This window comes from Euprymna scolopes, chromosome 11 (genome assembly GCF_053919585.1).
Source record: "Euprymna scolopes isolate OS-2025 chromosome 11, ASM5391958v1, whole genome shotgun sequence".
In the NCBI taxonomy this organism is placed as follows: Eukaryota; Metazoa; Mollusca; class Cephalopoda; order Sepiida; family Sepiolidae; genus Euprymna; species Euprymna scolopes.
Genome location: NC_136492.1, coordinates 22,953,377 through 22,967,004, shown reverse-complemented (window position 1 = coordinate 22,967,004; position 13,628 = coordinate 22,953,377). Strand labels below are relative to the sequence as shown.

The 13,628-nt window shown below is 34.6% G+C and overlaps 1 protein-coding gene across 2 annotated transcripts in view; it reads right to left on the bottom strand.

The window, feature by feature from the left end:
• LOC145287807 (E3 ubiquitin-protein ligase RNF13-like) overlaps positions 1-13,628 on the bottom strand; it is a 287,508-nt gene that overhangs the window by 212,746 nt on the left and 61,134 nt on the right. For both annotated transcript variants that reach the window (XM_080135655.1, XM_080135654.1), the window contains exon 2: positions 6,283-6,383. The gene's annotated coding sequence lies outside the window, so the exon portion shown is untranslated. The remainder of the gene's footprint in view (positions 1-6,282; positions 6,384-13,628) is intronic.

The following is a 13,628-nucleotide window of genomic DNA, read 5'->3' as shown; positions in this document are numbered from 1 at the left end:
CCCTCATTTTAAAAAAAACGTTCAACCACAAATTGTGGCTCAGAGAAGGCAGATGAGCTGATGGCAACTAACAAACATGGCCTGATCATGACAGCAGAGAGAGAGTCAAGCTGATCAATTCAAGTTTTTGATGCTCTGGTGATCTGCGATGAAAGCTGGATTTACTACTATGACCCAGAAACCACGAGACAAAGTTCTTAGAGGAAGCATGCTGGCTCTCCCAGACCCAAGAAAGCCAGACAGAACAAATCCACCCAGCAATTTATGATGATCCCTCTTTTTGAGGGTACAAGCATGATCTACACGCACTGAGTTCCCACCAGACAAACAGTCAACAATATGTTGAGGTTTTAAGGGAGTTCAGGAAGAGATTCTGCCAGAAGAGGCCAGCACTCTTCAAATTGGGTCAGTGGCATTACCACCAAGACAATGCACCAGTCCACAAGTTCATTCTTGTCACAAGGACCAAGATGGGTATCAAGACCTCACTCTCCATATAAGTCCAGACCTTACTCCTTGTGACTTTTGGTTATTCCTTAAGCTCAAAGAAATCCTTAGAGGCTGTCGTTATGAGACAATTGAGGAGATGAACGAGACTGCGATTAGGGTAATTTACACACTCACACAAGAGAACCTCCATGGGGCCTTTCAGAAGTTGTTGGAATGGTATAAGTGCATTGCAGCCGGAGGAGATTACTTTGAAGCAGATTAGAGTTTCATATGTGTACTATGAATAAAAGTGCCCATACGAAAAAGTCTGGAAACTTATTTAAGGCACCTCATATTTAGAGTTAGTTTACAGGTAGTTTTGGAGGAGTGACCGAGTTTTGCAACAGTTGTGGACAGTTGCGAGTTGGACATAGTCAAATGCAAGTTGTGGCTCAGAGAAGACCAAGATGAGCCGACAGCATCTGACGAACATGGTCTCGCCAATGTGAGACAATTACATCTGAAAGAGAAGATGAAAGAAAAGCCAACAGAAAGACCATTAGAGTAGGCAGTCGTCAAACTAGTAGCACATAGTTTTTACATGGATATCATTTGCCGTTCTCAGTCATAATGGGAAATCCAAAATATGGACTGTAAACGGTGAAATTTGAAACAAAGTCTTTGCAAAAAGATTTTCTTTGTCCGATGTTGAAGATTTATCATAACAAAAGTCTTGCATAGTACTTGTTTTGTAATTCTTCAAAACTCTTGAGAACCAAGCCTTTCTTTTCTTTTTTCTATCTTTATTCTTATATATCCAAACATAATTACATTGACACACTGGTTTTAGATCATTGAAGTTAAGCAAGGTTGAGTTTGGTCAGAATTGAAATGGGTGACGATTTGCTAATATCAGGTACAGTATATGCTCTGAAGCCATGGAAAGGAAGCAGGAAACAGGGAAGGAATTCCAAAGTCTACAAGTTCAAACAAAAGAAGGAATTTCTAGTGTAGGAATGGGATTTTGCTGCATGTCAGATTAGTCGGGGTATTTACCATAATCAGCATAAGTTCTGCTATCAGGTTGACAAGAAAGTTCTTGCAATTTTTAACTTTTAAATTCAGATAAACATATCTCAGCTCAAACAAAAATTTATTGATTGAAATAAGCATCATCAGAATCAACACACTACTGCCAATGCAAAACAAGTGTATTTATGCCAGTAATGTAAAAATCTTACGTCCTGGTGGTAATGAAGTTGCTGAAGGCGTTTTTGATATCACTTAAGTTTTTGAAGCATTTCTCATGCAGAAAATTGTTGAGATGCTTGAAAAATTGGTAGTCGGTAGGTGAGAGGTCTGGGGAGTATGGCAGATACAGCAGAGTTTCGTAGCCCAATTCATTCAACTTCTGCAAGATCAGTTTAGCAACGTGCAGTCAGGCATTGTCATGGAGGAGAATTGGGTCTTTTCTGTTGACTAATGCTGGGTGTTGTTAACAAAGTTCTGATGCATTTCATCGATTTGTTGATAGTACTTCACTGTCGTAATGGTTTCGCCTGCATTCAAAAAACTAATGGAGGAGACCGGTCACAGACCACCAAACAGTCAGCATAATCTTCTTTTGGTGCAACTGTGGCTTCGCCAAGTGTTGTGGAGCTTCATCGGCGTCTAACCACTGAGCGGAGTGTCGCCAGTCATCATAAAGAACCCACTTTTTATCACAAGTCACAACCCAGTCAAAAAACATTGCTTAATTCAGAAGCAAGTTCTCAAGCAGCTGTGCGTGGATTAGCTTCGACTAAGACTCTTAATTGATCGTTGCCAACATCCAATGGCCGACCACTTCGCTAATCATCTTCAAGACTTGTCGCCACCACGAAATTTCTTAAACTACTATTGTGCTGTGTGTTCAGTAGTGGTTCCTAGGCTAAATGCTTCATTGATATCGTGAGCTGTTTTGGCAGATTTTTAACCTAGCTTGAATTGAAATAACAATATTGTGTGAATTTGCTTTTTCCCCATCTGTATTCAATGTTCTGAAAAGACAATTGGTTTGAAACGATTGCAATTTAAATGATCAGATAGAGTGAAAAATGCTCTTAAAAATGATATATAAAGTAAAGGTATTATAACGAAAACCTATTTGAAAATACATCATTTGAAATAAAAATTCCGCGAGACCTTTCTTGTCAACCTAATAGTTCATCAAAGCAAATTCCATTAAAGTAAAACAGACATAGGGATGGAAGATTGCAACGATGGGACAGAGTTGGAGCTTGGTTGGCAGAGTGGGACCTATTAAATTGGAGATTGTTTTGGGGGCCTTGTGGTAAATGCACCAGCCCAGATGTGGCAATAATAATTTGTAGATGGGCGAATACTGATTCTGCTCAGTAACTTTGGATTTAACAGATTTGGTATAAGACTTATGTAAGTTGCAAGAAATTGCAAAGGCAGCTTTATATTTTTATCTGTGGAATTATCTCAAAGACAATGTCTATCAAAAGAATCCCAAACTATTCCTGAATTGAAAACCGAAATCAGGGCCAAAAGAGAACTTTCAAGTGGTACTGGGCATTGTATCCAATTACGATTAAAAAAATTTTTTTTTAACAAAACTTGGTGGTTAACTCAGGCATAGATTGGTCTATTAACAAATTTGGTTAGTTGCAGAAATAACTAAAATTTGTTAATGATTTCATTGGGGGGGGGGCATAAGGTTTCTGAATAATTTAGATGATAGAAGTATTCAAATTTTGACGTTTTAAAAGCGATAAAAAATTGTTTTTTTTATAAAAAAAAAAAGAAAAAAGACCATTTTTTTTCTTACACAATCGATCTTAAAATCAACTTATTTTTTTCACAAAAGATAAGATAAAATTCATACAGGAATTGATATTCTGACTGATATTTTCATAGGTGTTAAAATGTACCTTATTTAACTTGATTAGATCAATAGATTTTTGATTGAAATACCTGCTTAGTCACCTGACTAAATTGCCCAATTAACTTTGCTTAAGTCATTTGGATACATGATAATATAAAATTCTTAGAAAAAAAAATTCTTAGGAAAAAAAAAACTATTCTATGTTTGTTATATCTGATTAGAGCAGTCAATTACCTATTTGCTTCTCAAACATTGAAACAGCAGGTGGCTCTGTCTATCAAATGAAATCTATAATTAATATCTCACACACTAGCAGGCTGTCCAGCATTACCCAGCTGTAAAATACGTTTGAATATGATATTTTGATTAATGCAGATTTCATATTTATTATATTGGACCAACTATATAGTAATGATTTGAAAAGTTTTTTAAAAAATCATTCATGCGCCACCACCGAGACTCAAAACCAAAACGTTTATCTTACAATTTTTTTTTCCATTGACGTTAATGACTGAGCTATGAAGACATGTTTGCTGCAAGGCTAAAAATTAAAATGTGAACCAGTAGCTATTACATCAGGCATGCATATTCTTCATGCCGTCGTTTGACCTTCATCTTAGCAAATTCCATTTTTTAAATTGTCACACTTTTGCACCGATATTCCCTGGCTAAAACCCAAATATAAAGTTTCACAAAGGTTCAAATACCTTATATATTAAGTTTCGTGTCTGTAGGCCAAAAATTGACATAGGAGTTTGGTAGGCAAAATGTTTTAAACAAATATATATACGTATATATGGAAAGAGGTTTGTGTTTACTATTAACTTTTTACGCAAATATTATGCAAGTATAAATCATGTAGAATATCTGCATGAATATAATTACACATAATAGTTAACTAAAGATTATCATCCCATAAGAAAACAAAAAAAACTAATAAGTAATTAATTAAAACGAATGTTTAAAAGAATATGCAAATTAGCTAGATCTTTTGCAGATGAATGCAATTCCACGACCCATATATCAGAAAGTTGTATTTTCTTTTCAAATAAATAGAAAAAAGGTTTTTAATATGAATATCAATACACAAAAGAAACAAATTTATAAGAGTATAGATATATATATATATATTAATGACATTATCTGTGTGTGTGTCTACCAAATTACTGTCATGGGGTATTTTGACCTGTGGAACAAATTCGATTTGGTTTTTAGCTGAAAAATGCTGCTAAGAGGTCAACATCGAAAATTTGGAACTTGGCAAATGTAAGTTACTTAATTTATATCCTCCATGCATGCACAAATATATGTTTAAATTTTTAAAGTCTTGATATCTATTTCTGCTTAGGTCATATGGTAGCGAATACCACTAGAAAACTAAATGTTTTGGTTCTGATTCTGAAGCATTTTAAAATAAATCTCACCAATTTTAAGTTTTGGCTTTTGACAAACTTTGATGGTTATAGCTAAGATTGTTCGCTCTTTTTGGCTTCCAGTTTCTACTGTCCATGTGGATGGATAATCAAACATTGTTAAGTGGACAATAAAGCCATTTTTAACATGGGGAGAGGAAGCTTTCATGTTAATCATTAATCAGAGGTGACCATATCTTGTTTTCATGTCCAATAACATCTTTCCCAAAAGTCCAATATTGAAACTCCTTAACCGGATTATCTCAGGCAACAAAGATGCTACCAAAAAGATAAGCTCTCTCTACCAAGCTAGAAAAATTCTCACTTGCCCGTATCCTACTCAAATAATTTCTTTCCTTTGACTGCTTGCTTTCGGAATTCTATTCTTGCTCCCCATTTCATCGGCCAAACCAAGGTGCAGAAAGTCAAATGTGATATGACCAAATAGCTTGCTGCCAACTTCCCACCCAGGTTATGCCTGCATGAATCAAGCCCCTATCAGAATAGCCCCCCATGCTTTAGCGGCAACATGCCTTATTTAGGGTGAACCAAAGGCAATACTGAAAACCACCTGTGCCATATGAAATGCAAGCTATATTTTCACATGGAGTGCCGAAAAGTTACGTCTAATGAAACCCGTGAACATCTGGTTTTCCTTAATACACCTCATTTCTTACTCTGGAAGTTAGCATCACCATTGGACAAATCTAACAGCTAAACAGATGTGTAGAGCATTTATAAAGATATGAATAAATCAAAGATTCATTTTAGAACAATTCATTTTTTTTTCTCACGCAGTTCACACACACAAAAAAAAAAAAAAAAAAAAAAAAAAAAAAAGGTTATCTTAATTATTATGAAACTTTGTGGATCGCCCGTGCGTCTTTGCTTGCTTGAATCTTGTTTTTATGAAATTCACATTCCTTTCCACAGTCCAACCATATTGAATATAAATAAACTTCAGTATTTGCTTAACTTGTAGACATACTTTCAATCATGAAACTATGTTTTATTATATTTTGATTTCAATTTTGTTGGCACTCAATTTTTTTTTTTTTACTTTATAAATCATGACTATATATTGGGTACAATAAATTATGAAATAATCGATAGAGAATTGACTCTATAATACGAAATCTGCATAAATTAAAATATATTGAAGTGCATTTTATGACCGAGCAATGCCAAGTGCCCCTGCTAGTATTTAATAAAACAGTTTCTTTTTAATTTCCGTTGTCCGTTTAGCAGAAGTCTTGCTGGTGTATACTGAGAAAGTCATTAATTGGAATTTGTAGGAACTATAACATGAATTCATTAAGTATGAATTATTGTTGTGTTATCTCTATTTGTTTCTTAAGACTTTTTTCACAAATGATGGGTGAGAATCCTTTAAAAATAAAACTACTTGATCGATTTTTATGATTTTTGAAATACAATACTTTTGTTTCATTATGGGTGCATATATCATACAGATATTTCTTTATTATTTTTAATATAGGGTGAATTATAGACAAGAACAAAAAAAAAAATGTTAAATATTGAAACCCTTACCTGTATGGTAACCAATTTCACCAGACGTCAGATGAAAACATGATTAATAAGATGAAATGTTTTCGTCACTATTTTGTGACCACTTTAATTCAAAGGATTTTCTGAAAATAAAAAAATAAAAAGGATTTTAATAGGCGTTTAACATACATTCTAATGCTTTTATTAAATAAATAACGCAAAAACATTAATATTTGGATTATTCAAACTACTATTCTCATCTTGGTACTTCTCCAGTTTATGACCCAATCTCCAACAACTTCGTATCAACATCTTTTAGGAGGTTACAGGAGAAACCGGAAGATATTGAAGCAGTTATCCAATCAGCTGTCAAAATATGATACATTTCAATGAAAGTGAAATCCATTAAATCAAGAAAAAAATTTTTAAACCAAAAATAACTTAACATGCAATGTCAACATCTAATACCCCCCCCTTTGGCCATATTAAGAATGGCTGTCTAAACAGAAAGCCACTCTTAACATGATAAAAAGAGAGGAATGCTGCATTTTGAATCAATCATCTAACAATCTTCACTTCTGGCTGCTTATGTAACCAATTGGAAGATGCTGATGCAAAGTTGCCAGAAATCAGGTCTTGAAGTGGATAAGTACCTTCATCTTTGTTATTGTTTTCACATTTTGGCTGATGTAACCACCAACCTTCTTCAGGTATACAGAATTTTGGCCTTAACCCTTTGTTTAATTCACAGAGATAGATTTTTCTCATTCTGTCAGACATTGACTGGGTGAAAGTTAATTATATTACTTTCAGTTATTATCACTTGAAATAAGGATTGACCTATCACTCTACAGAAGTCTGCCACTTAGAACAGATTGTTTTATGATACTATGACCCCCCCCCTAAATGTTAGGAGGTGAGTAAAAAAGAAGAAACACTATAAAAAAAAAAAAAAGAGAAAATAAATTGATCAGCCAAATTAAGTAATAAAGTTATAGGAATTGAAGTTACAGGGGGGAGGGGGCCATACATTGAACATTAACAACCTCACTAATCAACAATTTACTTAGCCTTGTTAACAAAAACGCTCAGAAACACATTACATGGGGCAAGCACCTGTCAACATTTGTCACTTCAACTGATACCTTCTTCTAACGGTAGCCAATACAAACTGACAAGAGAACTAATGACAACCTACTTGAAATGCTTAATTAAAGGTCAAGTGCATAGAAAGTTGTTGATTCACGGCAAGGGTACAATGAAGTTTTCTTTTAAAGCCGACCCCATAAAAAAAAAAAAAAACAGACTATTCTTTAGCCATATAGTTTCAGAAAACGTTTTTTGTCTTCTGTGTCCATCCTGCTTTTTTTTTTTATTCTACTACTAGCACTTCAGCCCGGCGTTGCCCGGGTGTTTGGATGTGTATGTTAAGCAAAAAAAAAAAAAAAAAAATTGTTGTATGAAGGCAGGCTCGAACCCGTACCGCAAAGGAGGAAAATAACGGGGTAAAACCTAACGTTTATGCTGTTACGACCACCGCCAAACCGGAAGCGACATTTTTTAAAATTAAGGCTAGACAATCGAAAGGAGAGGATATCTTTCAAAAATATCGGCGAAAAAAGCGACCCCCCCCCCTGTGGAAAAGTGTCTAGTATAAGGGGAAGATATAAATGTTCTTAGCCAATTTTTCGATATTTGTCGTATGAAAGATCGAACTTTAAAACAATACTGATCTTGGTAAAATCCGTCGCCTCTATTGACAGTTTAAGGCAGACATGCAAACAGACATACATGAGTGCATTTATATATTCGTAACTAAAAATTTTCGACCCAAACTGATGAAAAAGCTTGCCCTATCTCTGAATACCCTTTATGTAAAATTTCAAATATATAAACCAGAAATTGTCTGAGTAATTTGTAAGAGATCGCAGAGGTCAGTTTTTTTAAAGTTTTACCCCTATTATGACCCCTTAAAATTTATAGTTTCGGGCTCAAATCACTTTATTAAGTTAGATCCAGGTTCAAGGAACCTATATCTAAAATTTCAAGTGTCTAGACCCAAAATTGTCGGAGGAGTTTGGTAGAGTTCTTAAAGGTCAAATCGTTGAAATTTGACCCCTTAACAGCCAAATTTCTGGCTGACACCCGTCACATCGATTTTCCCAAATCTCAGTACCCGGTATTTCAAATTTCGAGTCTATAGACTAAAAATTGACAGAGTTATTGCGTAGGGAAATGTACACAGACAGACAGACACACAGACAGACAGACAGACACGTTCACTTTTATAGATATATAGATTTCTCAAAAAAAAAAAAAAAAAAAAAAAAAAAAAAAAAAGTTCAGTCCAGATATTTTCTTTCCTTTAGACAGAATAAACTTTTTCTTTTTTGAAAAGATTGTTCCTCCTGAAATAGTAAAAACTGTCCTACCATCCTGGATTTTATTAATGTTAACAATAAGTTTTAGATTTACTGATAATGTAGTCAGAAGGTCTATCGAAAAACTAAATAGATAATTGTGAAAACTAATATCTCAAATATATTGTCTTTCATTGTTGGTTTTAATCAATCTTCTCTTTCATCATTCTGGTTTTCTGCATTGCTATCAGCATTCATAAATGCCTACATTTTTATTTACCAATAATGCTTGAAGTAAACAAACATTTCCTTTAAATAGATATTGAATCACCCATATGATTCCATCTACAAAGTCATTGAACCAGCCCTCCCTCAGGGTTGGACAAAAACTATGTGAGGTTAGTTGAAAACCTGGCTCAGAACAATGAAACAATACCAAGCAGATCCTTGGCCCTCATCTTTATGGCGCTCACCGCTGGAACCATGATTGACTAAAAACTTGCATCTGTTACTGTAGCACATCATCACACCCAGTAAGCATTCGTTTGGGATACAGCAACTGCAACTGCTCCAAAACGAATGCTAAAATATATCTCCATATTAATAAAGTAGCTATAGGAATTCCCCTCTGGAAAAAAAAGTATAGGTTTGCAACAACAGATGCCACAGATATGATTATAGCGTAGTAAAAATAAGTAGTGGGAATTTTGTAAATTGGAGAAAAGTTCCACAGGCGTGCAGTCTTAAAAAAAAAAAAAAAAAAAAAAAAAAAAAAAAAAAAATGCTTGCAGTATACAGAGAAGAAAAATGATGGCCGAATTGAAAGATACGGTCATCAGTAGAAGGCAGTAATCTCCTACTGATTTCGCTTACTCTAAAGAGTAAATATACAGTGAGAATCCCTAACTTTGAAAACTTCTGTTTTTACTTATTTTTGTAATGAACCATTTTTTGTAATTTTTTGAAGTTATACTGATTTAGGCATGACAAATAAGTATGTATCAATATTTTCCCCTTAAATGCTTTCTTTAGAATCCGCCAGTACCTGCAGGTTATTGACCCAAACCAACACTCATCGCCAATAACCAACAATGTTGACAATCGCAGACAGTGGCTTTCACTAGCTGTCATTGGAATACAATGTCTGACAGTAGAAGCCAGATTATTTTATTTGGGCCATGGCCACTAGCGTCCGCTATTTTCCAGGGACCGCAGTTGCCATCAACAACAATTGTAGTTTAATTTGTTTTCGAAAGGGTGTCTCATGCTTCCATCGGGCAATGCGGGTTAACAGGTCCTACTAGTGTGTATGTGTGAATATATGTGTGTGTATATATATATATATATATATATATATATATATATATATATATATATATATACACACACACAGAGGACATTCTGCCTCCTATTTCTTTTTTTATTCTGCCTGAATGGATCAGAGGGATTGTAAATTGCATTATGATGACTGAACTTGGGAATTCACAACCTGAAAGTTTTATCTCTCTGTTGCAGATATTGACGGTGTGAGACTAAGAAAGCAACCCCTGTCATGGATGTGTGTCAGAAGCAGGGATGAGTCTTGAATTCCTGGCAGAAGTGCTTTGAGAATAGTGGTGACCATGTAGAAATGTAAAATATGGAGCACAAAACATCGCTAATTTTAATGGTGCCACTCCCGTCTTCATAGCTCTTTAACTTCTTAAATTAAAAAATAGGAAGCTTTATTTTTGAAAAGGCCTTCATCAAACACACACACACACACACACACAATGTTTTTCATTTACAATATCAGATATTTCCTTGCAGGTCATCAAGTTTTGGCCCCATTCAATAAATGCTGATCTATCAGGTGGAAATCATATGAAACCTTAAAAAGTAATTCATATAAACGTTGCAGAACACTTGACTTTTTGTCTTTACTTGAATAGACATTCACTTTGGATTTCTGTCCATAAAGTAGTGATGTCTAAAAGTGTAGGCTCAATTGGAAAACACTTTAAATCGAAACATGTCAAACTGTAGCAAATCAGAGAAAATGAATTTTATATGATTATGATAATGTAATTTGGAGAATCATATGAATTTGAATGGAAAAAAAATTTTAGTTGTCAAGATGAACACAATGAAAAGCTGTTAACAAATTGGAATGACACTAAAAAAGAAAGAAAAAAAATCACCAAGAAATGAGAGAAGGATATAAAGAGGACTTCAAATCTTTCAAAACATAATCCAGCTTTTCTTGTGTGTTTCCTACAAACTCTAAAAAAAAAAACATACAAGATGATCCCACTGCCCTAACCTAGAAAAAAAAAAAAATTGACTCCTGGAATCATTAATCAAAATTCACAATCTTTTCTGCAAATAAAATTCTTTCTTAGAACTGCATGCCTGTGGAACTTTCCTCCGATTGCTTGCTTTACAGCTGACTACAATCTGATTGTCTTCAAGTCCAACGTAAACAAGTTCTTGATGAACAGTCCCCTTAAGTAATTCAATTTACAAAATTCCCACTACTTATGTTTACTACGCTATAATCACAATGACTAATGTATACCCATTAACCCTTATCTTCGAGTGGCCTACGGGCCTTGATAAGTGGTGATTCCTGTGTAAAAACACACAAAAAAAAAAAACTATCTGAATTAAATAAACTTCAATATATGCCTGACTTGTCCACCAAGTTTCATTCATGAATGTCCAACACTCTTTGTTTTATATTATTTGGATTATACATACTATTGTTCTCATCTGGAGTGTTATTCTCATGTTTTGCCCGATGTAATTTCAGACGTTCTTTGGATGTATTTTATCGAACTGTGGAATCTTTCTGATAAACTCAGGAATCAGCATAGAATTTCAAATGGAGCCCTTTATTTAATTTCCAGGGGGCAACTCTTATGCTGTCAACCATGACCAGTTTGAAGTTTTAAGTAATTTGCAATTGCATTTTTAATATCGCCCACACTGAAGATTGAACCTTCAACCTTCAGAAGAGTGTCACTTAAAAATTAACTTTATTTAGTATTTTATCAGTTACACCACAGGTCATTGGAAGTTTGCAGGTTCAAGCTTCAGTGTGAGTGATACTAATACAATTGCAAATCACTTGAGTATTCTACCCAGTCATGGTTGAAAGACTAAGAGCATGCTATGGTTGAAAGACTAAGAGCATGCTACCTCTGTGAATTAAATAAAGGGTTCTGTTTAAAATTGCACAAAATTCCCAAGTTGGACAGAAAGATTCTCCGAGTTTGACGAGATGCACCTAAAAAAGCTCTGAGGTTACATCGTTGAAAATGTTGTAAGGATCTAACACTCAAGTGCAGTAGTCCAAATAATCCAACATTAATCCTCATCTCAAATCTCAGAAACAGTCATTCAAAGACTAGCGGGGATACCCAGCGTTACCCAGGTGTGTGGAGGTGTAGTAAGGTCCCCTGGGGGAATTAAAAGGTGTTTAAAAAATATGTGGTATAATAGCGGGGTTCCTCAGCATTGCTTGAGTTGAGTAAGGAACTCTGGGAAGGGGGTGATTAAAAAATAAATAAATTGATAGTGAGTGGGGGGGGCGAAATAACAGTAGGCAGTTTGGATGGAGAGAAAAAAAAAGTGATAGTAGGTAGGCAGGCTCAAACTCGTAATGCAAAAAAAAAAGGGGAGAAAAAATAAAAGTGACGCGTTTACCGAGGTCTCCATTGTCCAACTGGAAGTTCGGAACATTGAAATTAAGCAAAGTCCATCCAACTGATATGATGACTTGCAAAAATGGCGACACAAAAAAAAACGACCCCTCCTTGTAGAAAACTTCCCAGTTGAGGGTGAAGGAATTAATGTTTTGCGCTAATTTTTCAATATTTGCCATCCAAAGGGTCGTGCTTTAAAATGATATCAATCTCATGAGGATCCATTGCCTCTGTCGAAAATTTTTGAAGACATACAAACATATACGCACACGTGCCCTTTATATATATAAAAACAAGCACAGCATGCAAGCAGGATTGTCAATAACCTGAAACTCCTTTCTTGAAACAGTTTATAGTCTAGGGATTGTTTTTATAAATTTCTCTCCAGATAGCTCTGTTAAATATTGGGCAAGTAGACCTACTAATATATAATTTGGTTAGTTCATAATAACAGGAAATGTAGGTTCAGTAAGCATCAACTTGGTGAACTCTAGATTATTTTTTATTCAACTGGGAATTGATAGAAACGGATGTAACAACACATGGTCCAAAGAGAGAGGGGAGAGAAGCCAGTAGTTCATCGGATGCACTAAATATGTGAACATGTTTAGTGAAAATGCTTTGCCAAGATATGATTAAATAGTGATTATTGATCACTACTTTACTCCACAGATTAGTGATTTGAAACAAAGATCAAGCAGTATCAACTTGTTCTGTCTTCCAACAAGTTTTGTTTAACTTCGCCTTTTTTCAAGTTAATTATTTGCAGGTAGCCTTTCCTCAGTCTACAAGGATCATACAAAGCAAGCAGCTAATACAGCAGGTATGATTATGAAATTTCATGCGTCAATGTATGACAAGGTTAAAACACAACAGTCCATAGATAAAAATTAGGGGCTTATGATCCGGCGAGTGTGGAGACCATTCAGAAGAACATCTACTGATCAGAGGATCATCAAAATGCTTCTTCATGTCATTGAACAAGGATAAAATAAAGGTTTGGTTGTTTTGTTTTACTGCATATCAACCCTTCCTGGGTTATTTAATGCTGAATACAAAAATCTAGGAAAAAAGTTTTTATGCTTGAATTTGTTTATCTTTAAATATCTAGCGAATATTTATTCACAGTAATTTTGTTTAACAGCATAGCAACCCTTTTCAAGTTCAATGATTTTGGCAAAAGTTTTTATACTTCAAGTTCTTTATATCTTCAAATATGTATTCATAGTGTTTAGTTTGGTTTATAGAGAAATTGGTTTTTGGGCATTGCAGAATATGATTGGATTTTGCAAAGAGAAAGGAAAAATACCATAATATCAACATTTGGTGCATTTAAGTCAGA